Source organism: Pinus tabuliformis, chromosome 1_1 (assembly GCF_031772625.1).
Source record: "Pinus tabuliformis cultivar Carrire ecotype Pingquan chromosome 1_1, CPIR1, whole genome shotgun sequence".
NCBI classification, from domain to species: Eukaryota; Viridiplantae; Streptophyta; class Pinopsida; order Pinales; family Pinaceae; genus Pinus; species Pinus tabuliformis.
In genome coordinates this window covers 987,311,116-987,322,971 of record NC_142297.1, presented here as the reverse complement: position 1 = coordinate 987,322,971, position 11,856 = coordinate 987,311,116, and positions in this window count along the sequence as shown.

The following is an 11,856-nucleotide window of genomic DNA, read 5'->3' as shown; positions in this document are numbered from 1 at the left end:
CTCCCAAAAAGTTTTAGTCCTTGCCCTTAGCTATAGAAGCTATAGCTAACTGATCTGCCACTTTAGCTAACTGGTCTAGTTGATGCATGCTTGGTTCTGCAGGAAATTGATTTTTATATTCCTGGTTCTTTTGTTTCAAATGATCAATCTTGCTCTGTTTCTTCTTTAATATCTGGTCCATTCTTTGAATCCAATCTTCATGCTCCCTTTGCATCCTTAGGCTATTTTCCTTCAATGCTTCATTTTCTTTCTGCAGGGCTCTTTTGGAAATGGTGAACTCAGTGATCATCTCTTCCAGCTCCTGGAGTGACCGCCTTTTTCTTTCATCCATTATCTATGGTTCTTCATCTCCATGGGGATACTCTAGGTCTTCTTCTTCCAAAATATTTGCCTCTTCATCATCACCCGCTTCATATTGAAGCTCCTTCTCCTCAGTGAATGCAGTAGACTCTATTTGAACCTCATCCTTAGGAGAAGCACGACATTTCTTCTCCCCTTTCTCGAGTGTGTCGGACAAGATTTCTGGTTCTAAGATTCTTCCCACCAGTTTCTTTGATGACTGCTTAATTAGGCTTCTCATGAACCGCCTGGTAGGAACAAGAGCGATGGACTTTAGTTCGGTCTTCTTGGCCCCTATCACCCCTGTCACCATGATGTCCTGGTCATCTTCTATTTTTGCAATCTTTATCCCAGTCGGCTTCCATGGAGGTTTTCTCCCAACCTTTGGTCTCATGGGTTTCAATGCACTCATTCTACCCTCCTATTTTGCTTTCTCTAGTATTTCTAGCCCCTGCGGCTATTGAATCCTGGGTTCCTTTGTTTTTGCGACTATGGTAGGGCCCACACCCTTCTTCTTGCTCTTTTCCTTCAACATCTGTTGACACATATGCAACACTATTTCAGGCTCGACCACGAGTATTGTCCTCCTAGAATCGGAGGAGTATGAGTCTTCCTCCCTGTCTACAAAATAGTTCTCTTTCAAGAACTCAGTCCATGTCCCTCCTTTCCCCTTCAGAACCTTTATCATGATAATCTTTACCAACCCATGGTGGTAGAGATTCTCCTCCGGAGTAGCTGCCCTATATTTTGCAGTTGCAGACATCTTAATCAAAGAAATTCGTAGATAGTAGGGAAAATTCAAGGGTTTTTCATAGAAATGGGCCAAAAGGTGGATATGAAATAAGAAGGAGAGGTCGAAATTACCCTCGCATGTGATGTATTTTTGCAGGAAATAGAGGAGGTCTCGATACTTACCCGCAGGAACATTTGCGGGATGCCTTTACTCCAATCCGGATTTGCGTGGTTTGGGAGAAGGAATGACAGGCATAAATTCTTATTAAAATGATAGTTTTTGAACCAGCGTTCTCCCTTCTATGGAATTCCACAAGCCCATGCCACCAATTTTTAAGTCAGTTTGAACTCAACATCCCCCACTTGAATGCAATCCCCATCCAAGTTTAGGGAAAATGACTTGGTCACTTCGGGGTTATGGCCACTAAATTTCATGAAAAACGAGAGCCACCTTGCCTTTTCCAATCGATGTTTAGTGCGCGGGTAAGCCTCAAGCAACTCTGGCCCTTGTAGCTCAAAATTCATAGGGGCTCTGAGTTTGGCCATAGTTGGAAGTTGAGAAGAAGGAGACAAGAGTTACACAGTCTTTAGAAATATCATACAGTCTGGTGACAAACTTACACAATAATAAGGTGCAGATGTAGGGAGTGAGTGAGGAAATGATATAAGAAATATCAAGACACGAGAACTTTAAAAACAATGGTCATGATTATGACTCCATCATGATCTACCCATTGTAAAGTACAACGTAATTGTGACATGATGGTATAGGGATGGCAAACAGTAAGGGAAAGTTGAATGATCGTGCATTCGAATATGGCGGTGGCAGCCGCAAGGTAAGCCATTAGTAAAAGACATGCAAATTATAAAAATGAAACATCATTTACCTTTTCACCTTCATCATCTCATTGCCATTCTGTACGTTACCTCTTTTTACCTCTAACGGGTTTGTACCTCGACTGTCATGCACTTGATTTGCAATGATGAACCACATTCTTTCAATGTTAGATTCCATGAATACATCACTTTTGCTTCATTCACGCTCTTAGATATTATCACCTTCTTTTTGTATCTGAAGTTTGAATGCTGCTCTTCTGTAGGAAATTGAAATGCTAGGCTTTCTGCAGGAAATCAGGCTGACAATTCTTCCAACCATCTTCACGTTCTCCTCCATTTGTGTACAGTTCAGTGCACATGAATATAGGTGTGGATTTCAAATGTGCAGTGACTTTGTTGGATTACCAACTCTTAAGGTCAGCTTTTAACCAATGCGAGGCCCATTACCATTGATGAAAATGAGGGCCAAGGTACCATGATGCATCCTGTCGGGTGTGAAAATGTGTTTATGTCAAACCCCCTACAGGATCCAGCAATCAAGAAGCCATGGTGATTCTCCATTGTTGTTGGCGAGATGATCTGTCATTAATGCATACAAACCTCAAGGCATCATAAAGCTTTGATCTTGGACCCAAATAATTTACTGATGTCAATGGGCTAATATTGTTGTAAGGAGGGCCTTAAGAAATCCCACATCAATCCAACACAAGCAAACTTGATTTAATTTGAAAACAAAATTTTATACTAACCTGTAATTTTAACAAGCCTAGGGTAGTCCATGCTCACTAGGTTTCAATTTTAGAGAGTCTGAAATACTTGGAAAAGAAGACTCCAGGGGGTTCCTTTTCCATAATTAGTCCATTGGGCCCGAAAAAAGGAATAAACCTATTCTGAATAAACGTTCCTCTAATATTTTATCGAGCACGAGGAGGAACAGAGTAACATCAATGTGTCAGTAGGAATCAAGATGAGATAGTGGAAGGAATGACCCCCTCCTTCACCATCTCCAGTTCCCTTTTCTTCACAATTTCTTGCCATACAATAATGCCTAGTCTCCCTCTTTAAATTGCTTCTTCTTAATGTATCTGTCATGCCATTGAGCTCTTTCTTGTTGAATCAAGTTAGTATGCTGAAAAGCATCTTGCCTGATCTCATCCAACTCATTGAGCTGCAGGATTCTTTACTGTTGAGCTTCGTCAAGATTCATACCCAAATCTGCTGCCATTTTAAAAGTTCTGATATGAAATTCAATGGGCAATAGAACTTGTTTTCTGTACACTAGTTCATAAGAAGAGAAACCAGTGGTGTTTTTCCAAGTAATACGGTAGGCCCTCAATGCTTTAGGAAGTCGATCGACCCAATCCTTCTTATGTTATTTCACTGTCTTGGTAAGGATTGAGTCCAACACTTTGTTTGTTGATTCCACCTACCCATTGGCCTGTGGATGATAAGGACTAGACTTCCAGTGGGTAATCTGATATTTTTGCATAATTCCTTGCATAAGCTTTGACACAAATTGAGTACCTTGATCAGTAACTATCTCACGAGGTGCCCCAAATCTTACAAAAATATCCGAAAAAGAAAGTCTACCATTGTTTCCTCCGTTGCTCTAGGTAGTTCTTTTGACTCCACCCATTTTGTAACATAATCAGTGAAAACTAAAATGTACTTCTTACCTTTGGACATGGGGTTGATGGGAACTACAAAATCAATAGCCCACCTCTCAAAAGTTTCTATAAGAACTTGTGGCTGCAGAGGTATCTCATCTGATTGTACGAGCCATCCCATTCTCTGGCAGTTGTCACACTTCTGAACATATTCCCTTGCATCTTTTAAAAGACTCGGCCAATAGCAACTTGAGTGAAGGATCTTGTAAGTTATTTGCTTATTTGCAAAGTTCCTTCCACATGGTTCATCGTGACAGGCTCTCAGAATACCATAGATCTCATCCTCCCTAACACACCTGCGAATAATCAAATCAAGTCCAGTGAAAAATAGATCTCCCCAAATCCAAGAATAATCAACACTCTTTCTAACAATTCTCTTTTTCTGATTAGATGAAAAATAAGGAGGTAACTTTCCTCTACCAAGGTAGTTGGCCATGTCTGCAAACCAAGGTGATTTAAGAGAAATGGCAAAAAAAATTTCATCAGGAAAGCTATTGTTAACAGGAACATCCTCACCTACGTGGTTGATTCTAGATAAGAAATCAGCTACTTGATTTTCCTTTCCAGGTCGGTCCAACACTGTGATGTCGAATTCCTGCAACAACAAAATCCACCTAGTAACCCTGCCATTAGTGATTGATTTATTGATGAGATATCGAATCATAGAGTGATCTGTATGCACAAAAACTTCATAAACCGTAATGTAATGTCTAAACTTATTAATAGCATAAATCATAGCAAGGAATTATTTCTCAGTTACCGTATAATTCAGCTCTGTAGGATTTAAATTTTTACTAACGTAATAAATGGCATGGGTTACAGGATGTTCTTTTTGTTCCAATACTACTCCTATGGTTGTATTAGAGGCATCCGTGGAAATGTGGAAAGGCAATTTCCAATTTGGGCCTCTCAAAACTGGTGTTGAAGAATTTTTTTCCTTGGGTGTACCAAATGCAGCTTGATACTCATCATTCCAATGAAATTCAACTTCTTTAGTCAATAATTTAAATAATGCAGAGGCTACTTTCATAAATTTTCAACAAAACTTCTGTAGTAACCTGAAAGTCCAAGGAAGCTTCGAACCCCTTTTTGATTGATTGGTGGAGGTAGCTTGGTTATGGCTTCAATATTTGTCGGATCAACTTTAATTCCTGCAGCAGAAACATGATGTCCCAAAACAATACCTTCGTTCATAATCATAAAAGATTTTTCATTACTCAATGAAAGGTTAGTATCCCTACATCTCTGCAAAACTTTTTCCAAGATTATGTAAAGCTTCCTCAAAAGTATCATCCATAACTGTAAAATCGTCCATATAATCCTCTACACAATCATGCAAAAGATCAAACAAAATACCAAGGACCACTCACTAGAATGTGGCTCATGTGTTGCATAAACCAAATGGTAGTACCCTGTATTCATAGGTGCCCCAAAGACATGCGAAATCAGTCTTCTCTGGTTTTCAGGGGCTATCCTTATCTGATTGTACCCACTAAACAAATCTAGGAAGGAAAAATAATTTTTTCCAGCCAAGGTATCCAGCACTTGGTCTATGAAGGGAAAAGGAAAATGATCTTTTAAAATAGCCTTATTTAACACTCTATAAGGATCACACACGCATCACATACCATTCTTCTTAGGCATAATAACCAATGGAGATACCCACTAGCTATCTGAGATAAGATAGATGAACCCAACATTCAATAATTTTTGCAATTCATCTTTCACAATTTCTCTTAAAGCAGGTTTCATCCTCCTTTGCGGTTGTCTCATAGGCCTGGCTTTTTCTTCTATGTAAATATGATGAATTCTTGTGTTTGGGTGAATGCCTCCCATATCTGTATATTCCCATGCAAATGTATCTGAAATTATTTTCAAAGATTGGATTAACTGTCTCTCTTGTTCAGGGGTTAAGGAAGAATTGATATTCAATGGTTTTCTAGGAAAAATTTCAACCACCTTACGCCCCCATTCAGACATAGAGTATGCAACAAATGCAGATAATAAGGCTAAATATAACTCGATTGCTGAACTATTTTCATGAAAATACTACAGACCAGTAATGAAATCTAAATTATGATTAGGCTGCCCATCTTCTTGTTGAAAAAAATCAAGATTAGAAATACAACAATTTATCATATTCTCTTCTAAATTTTCTTTAAGGCTCATGGCTTGGGTAATGGTCAAACCTAGTCGAGCACATTTGGAATCATGTTCTTCTTCTTCTTCTTCAACCCAATGTGTGTTTGTTGATCTAAGGAGAGGCTGAGCAGGGGGATACAAATTGATATGCTTTGTTTCATTCCGATGGTGATGGTCATATTCCTAGACCTACACCCTAAGTAAGCATATGTCGTGGCTAACCACGGTCTCCCCAAGATCAACAAATGACTTCCTAAGTTGGTTTTGGGCTGAAGAACACAGAAATTTGCAGGATATGCCTATAATCTAATGAGATGACAATGTCCTCTAAAACTCCCTCTGGTTTTACCTAAGTAGACCTATCAACCAATACAAGTGTGGTAGGGGTGGGTAACAAATCAAAGGTTCCTACTTTGGCTAAGGTTTCCATGGTCATCACATTTATGGCAGCACCTAGACCAATTAAAGTGTTTCTTATAGGTTGTCCATTGATAAAGGTGGTAACCACAGGAATTCCAAGGTTTGCATATTTTTCGGCAACACATCCAATAGACATCAAGCTTGCTAGCTTTCCACTTACTTGGATTGTGGAGAGTTCTCTCTTTTCTCTTCCAAGTTTCTTAGTACATAGATCCCTTACTATTTTAGCATAAATTGGGATGTCTTTAATTGCTTACAACAATGGGATCTTGATTCACACATTTCTCAATTCAAACACAAAATCAAACTCACATTCGGGCTATTTTGGTCTTATTTCGAATCTCTCTAGGAAAGGAGGTTGGATATATTTCGATGAGGAAGGTTCTTGTGGCCTTGAAGTGGGTTGTACTACTAGTTTAGGTGTGGTTTCAACTTTAGGCATCCCTGGAGGATCTTCCTCTACAACCTATTTAATTCTTTCGGGCTAATTTACCACTTTTCCCGACCTTAACTCGATTTCCTTTAGCAACACAGGAAATTCCTGCAGAACGAGAACATAAATTTCCTGCAACAACTGCGAAGCAACGCAGTAGGTAGGAAAAGTGGGATAAGGGACCCATGCAATGTTTTGAGTGGATTGGATGGTTTTATTTTTGGGCTTAGACACTAGTTGGGTAGGAAGCTACGTGGGACGAGGTTGATTTGGTGGGTCGGAAATTGAATTTTTTGTTGTTGAGTGGGTTGTGGAGGATAGAAATTTTGGGGAGGAAAATTTTGATTGGCAGGGTGAAAAAAGTTTCCCTGCCAAGGCTGTCGTGGAGGCCAGGTTTTCCAAGGCATTGGAATATTCCACATTTGATTTGGGTTATAAGAATTTTGAAAATGTGACTGACTTTGATTAAAAGGAACTTGAAAATGTGACTAATTCATACCTGCAGCACATGGTTGCTATTGTCTTTGAGGTGCCATCACATAGAGCGCATTGATAGCCCCTTGATCTGCCATATATGATGCTTTGATTTCAGGAGGTGAAGGACATTGCTCAGTGGAATGTTTTGCTTCACAAATTAAGCATAGTTCCTCCGGACACTCCCTTGAAGCATGTTTCTTTCGGCATTTTGGACAGAACATGGCCAAGGATTTTTCCAGCTCCTCTTTCTCCTGTTTCTTCTTAACCTACAAAATATCCAATTGAGAAGATAATGTGCTAAGAATATCAGTTTTAAATTTTTCAAATAAGTTACCCATTTCTGCACTGGTTACTCCAACTCCAACAACTAGCTTGACAAGTCTGGAAGTATTACTTCTAGTCCTACCTCCAACTTTATAATTTCCTCTTGAATATCATCGAGAAATTTCACATAAATCATCATATCCCAACTTAAAGATATCACCTCTCCCCATCAGATTCAAGATCTCAATATATTCTAGACTGATGGCTCTCAACAAAATTGTTCTTTTGGTGTCCTTACTCAACTGATTCATTTTAGATCTCTACAAATTGTATTCAAATGTTTCCACCAAGTCCTCGAGACTCTCCCCCTCGTTCTGAGTCATGCCAAAGATTTCTTCCCTGAGATCCCTAGTCTTACAATGATCTTGATATTTCTTCAAGAAGACCCTCATCATTTCATCCCAATTTGTAATGGAGTTTGAATCCAACCCCATAAACCACCTGAGAGATGCATCCTTCAATGTTGTAGGAAACAACTTCAAATTCTTAGCATTATAATAATAGTCATATCTCCTGCAAAACACATCGAAATCAAATAAAAAGGCATCAGTATCTTCACTAGAAACCCCTCTGAAATTAGGCAAGGTTGAAGGAGGAATGCTCTTCATTTGAATAACTCCACCAGCCTCCATGATAGGGAATTCAAATGTAACCAATTCATATTCCTTCTCATCATATCCCTCTGTGTGACCAGTCCCCTCTTCATGAGCCATTCTTGTCTGAAAGGGATTATGGGCTAGACGGTTTATGAATCCTGCTAAACCAGGAGACCCAAAATGGATAGTCTTAGAAGGCTTCCATCTAGGAGTAGGTTCTAGGCTCTTGTTAGGACCACAAACTTCTGAACTACGCTCGTCTTCTTTTGCTGCCTTTGATTTTGTAGACTCATTTTTCCTGGCCAGTGTATTAGTAAAAGAAGTGGTGCTCACACCACCACAAAAGACATTGGTAGATGTTGGACCTCAGCATCTACTTAAAAAAATAAATTCACAAATCAAAAACAAAAAACTACTTACAGAGAATCAAGGCACGATTTTGGTGAATAATTTGACCTCTTCCAGTATGGGGGCTTTGCCCTATTTCTTATCACTTCGACTCCCCCATCCCTGAAAATTTCAAACAATACATAAAACACAAAAACACTTTAGTATTACCCCTTTAGCACCTCCCCAACAACGACGCCAAAATGTTGAGTCAAATTATATGGCATAATTTGAGAAACAAAAATTATGAACTTGGGAAGGTAAACCGATGAGGTGCAAGAAAAGTATATGCAGGCGAAATACTTAGAAGTGTTAAATCTCTAACTACTAAATCACATAAACTAGTGCAAGTCTCTCTTGATAGACCAATTTGCGGCAAAGGTTATAGAGTGGATTCACTCCCTCTACAACTCTTGATCTTGTTGTTGGTGATTTTGAAAGAATATAGGGAAACCACACTTCAACAATCTTAGAAATGGAAACAATCAGAATTCAATCCAAGATGGCCACCATAAACAGAAATTTAACCATTCATCTAGATGCTACTAATTTATAAATGACACATTGGTTATGTAATGATCTTATTATTGTAATCAGAAGTAAAGCATGATAAAATAAACCTGAAACAATTATACATGGGTGTTGAGAGTGAAGGGGGGGGGCCTTCCATTGCTCACAACCCGTCTAAACACAAGAGAAGTTGCTCAGGACAATGGGAAGAATGTGCAATTTGTATTAATATCTAAAAATGTTAAGTTACAACACAGTCTTGAAGCCACAGAACAGTATAAGTCTGAACACAACCCTCACTATCCCTTGCTCCCATATTCTTACTGTTTTCACACAAATGACCAAGCCCAAAAGTGGCTGGTAATAACAAGAATATGCTAAATAAGGTCGTAGCCAAATAGAAAGAACAACATCAACTGATCTAGGCTGGAACAGGTACAATCTATGACTAGAAGCATATATTGGACAACGTATCATTTCAAGAGCGTGTCCATGTAGGGCGGTTGCAACCAAGTAGATCAGAGCTTTAGAGATGGTCAAAAGGAAAAATAAAAAATGCTAATAGGATAGAAACCATGTGGATCGAAATCCCTTTTCAACCCATGTCTTTTTTTGGCTATAACATGCATGCATCATGCCAAATCTCAGATTTCAGTGTAGGAATTCTGGGAAGTTACCTGCAGTCGCAATTTCTACATGAAATCAGGGCTTCTGCAGGAAATTTGGTTGCTGCAGGAAATCTGAAACTTGGCATTTTGGCGCAAAACTCATCCTATTGTCGAGCGGAATGACCCAGCATGTGGGCTTGGAGCTAGTTAGAGAGTAATTAAGTGAACTAACAATTTGGCTAGAGAATAATTAAAGATTAAAGACAAAATGATGCTTTTAATAATAAATCCACAGACCTTTAATCTAATGGTAAACTTTAGGCAAAACATAGGAAAATGAGTAGAAAATAGATAGGTAGGATAGAAAATAGGTTCAAAAGTGGAGAGAATGTGATTCAAAAACATGGTCAAAAATGGGTCAAGTCACAACCCAACATAGACCATCCAAAATGCTCAAGGCATACTTTGCTTGATGCAACAACCTTTCTGACATGAGTGCATGAAGTGAGTGTGAAACATGTCTATTTGATGACAACCAATCATACCCACACAATTCCCTTGAAGGAAAACAACATTCCCTTTATATGTCAAACAACAACCCCTATGCCCAAGATGACACATTCTGAATAAAGATGTGAACATGAAAAAACGGTAAGATCAAGGAGGGAAGCCTGAAATCATCAACCTACCAATAAGTGACCAAGGACGATCAATCACAAGATCCAAGGTAGGCTCTGAAATTTTGCATGCGAGCTTAAATTTTGGAGGGTGGTTTTAGACGCTACAACAATTCCATACACTTGCATTGAAGTTATCTTCAATGAGGTTGTGAATAACAAGAGAGTCCAGGCAGATGATACAATATATGCTTTAGAGTTTGTTCCTATACCAACATTCAACCATATAGAATATCAATCATTATATGGAATAACTTAATGGCTCCCCTACAACAAACTCATCCTAGAAATCTCCTTCAAATAATCCTGCATTAACAAATAGGGAACTAGGAGGAAAACAAAACAAGCGAGCCCTCGACGACTTCTCAAGCTTGAAATAATTTGAAAAGAAACCCAAAATATGATCGAGAATTCTAGTGATATCATTTGGTATACCCTCAAATATTCTCTTGTTACAAACTTTCGAAATGCCCCAAGAAATAAATATGGGGAGGGATTTCTAACTACCCCTATTACATTCCCACCCCAACAGGAAATGGTCCAAGGGCGAGATAGGCCCATATTCCTGTAAGTTGAAATAACCATGAACCTTTAACCAAAGAGGCTTAGAAACATCATAGGAAAAGAATAAGTGGTTGACAAATTATTCATCTGTAAGACAAAGAGCAGATATATTTACCCCCTGGAAGCCCTTTTTCAAGAGATGATCCCAAGTTAAAATGCGGTTTTCAAGAGAAATCTATATAAAAAGTTTTAGCGTAGGCACAACAGGCCACCTCCATAGAATTACATGTCGTCACCTATTCCTATGAGATGAGGAAAACTATGAAACAACTGACTAAGTGTTGTGGGTTGTAATAGTGTCAATTGAGGAGTTCCCACACCACTCTAGAGAATCATCCCTATTCAAAAGAAAAAGACAACTTAATGAGAGAGATATTATAAAACTCTCCCATTCCTCTACAATAGAACCACACTAACCCAACTCCAAAGAGGTTTTCCATCTACCAGGAGAAACCCCTCATAAAGATAAAATATAAGCCTTTTCAAGATTGTATAATCCCAACACATTGCGCTGAAGGGAAAGATCATAAGAAAAAGGAAGGGCAGTAGAAATACCACTGATCGGTAAGGATCCCAACCCAGCTAGATCCCCTTTGTCAACCTTCCACTTAATCTATTTCTGAATCCATGGGATTGAAACTTGCATTTCTTTCCAAACATTTGAGCCAAACCAAGAAGAAGGATTGAATGACCAAATCCATTCTAGAAGTGATTGACCTTGAATATATTTAGTCAATAAAATTTTACCCCAAATACCATATTCAAAGAAAAATATCTAGGTATTCTTCATGGAAAGAGCATGACCAAAGCAGTGGAGGTTTTTAAACCCCCAACCACCTTTGTGCTTTGGCTGGGAAAGATCCTCCCAACTCACCAAATGACTAACAACACTATTCCACTTACTCGGCCAGATAAAGTCATTCATACATTGATTAATCTTCTATACAATAGACTTAGGGATATTTGCAAGTGAATTCTAGAAAACATGGATACTTTCGAAAACATATTTGATTGAGGTCAATCTACCTCCAATTAAGATCCATCGATAGCACCAATTGTTTACCTTACTGTCAACTCTTTTTATCAACCATCTCGAGTCCACAACCCTACAACAAGTTGGTTTGAGGAAAAAAACTTGATAGT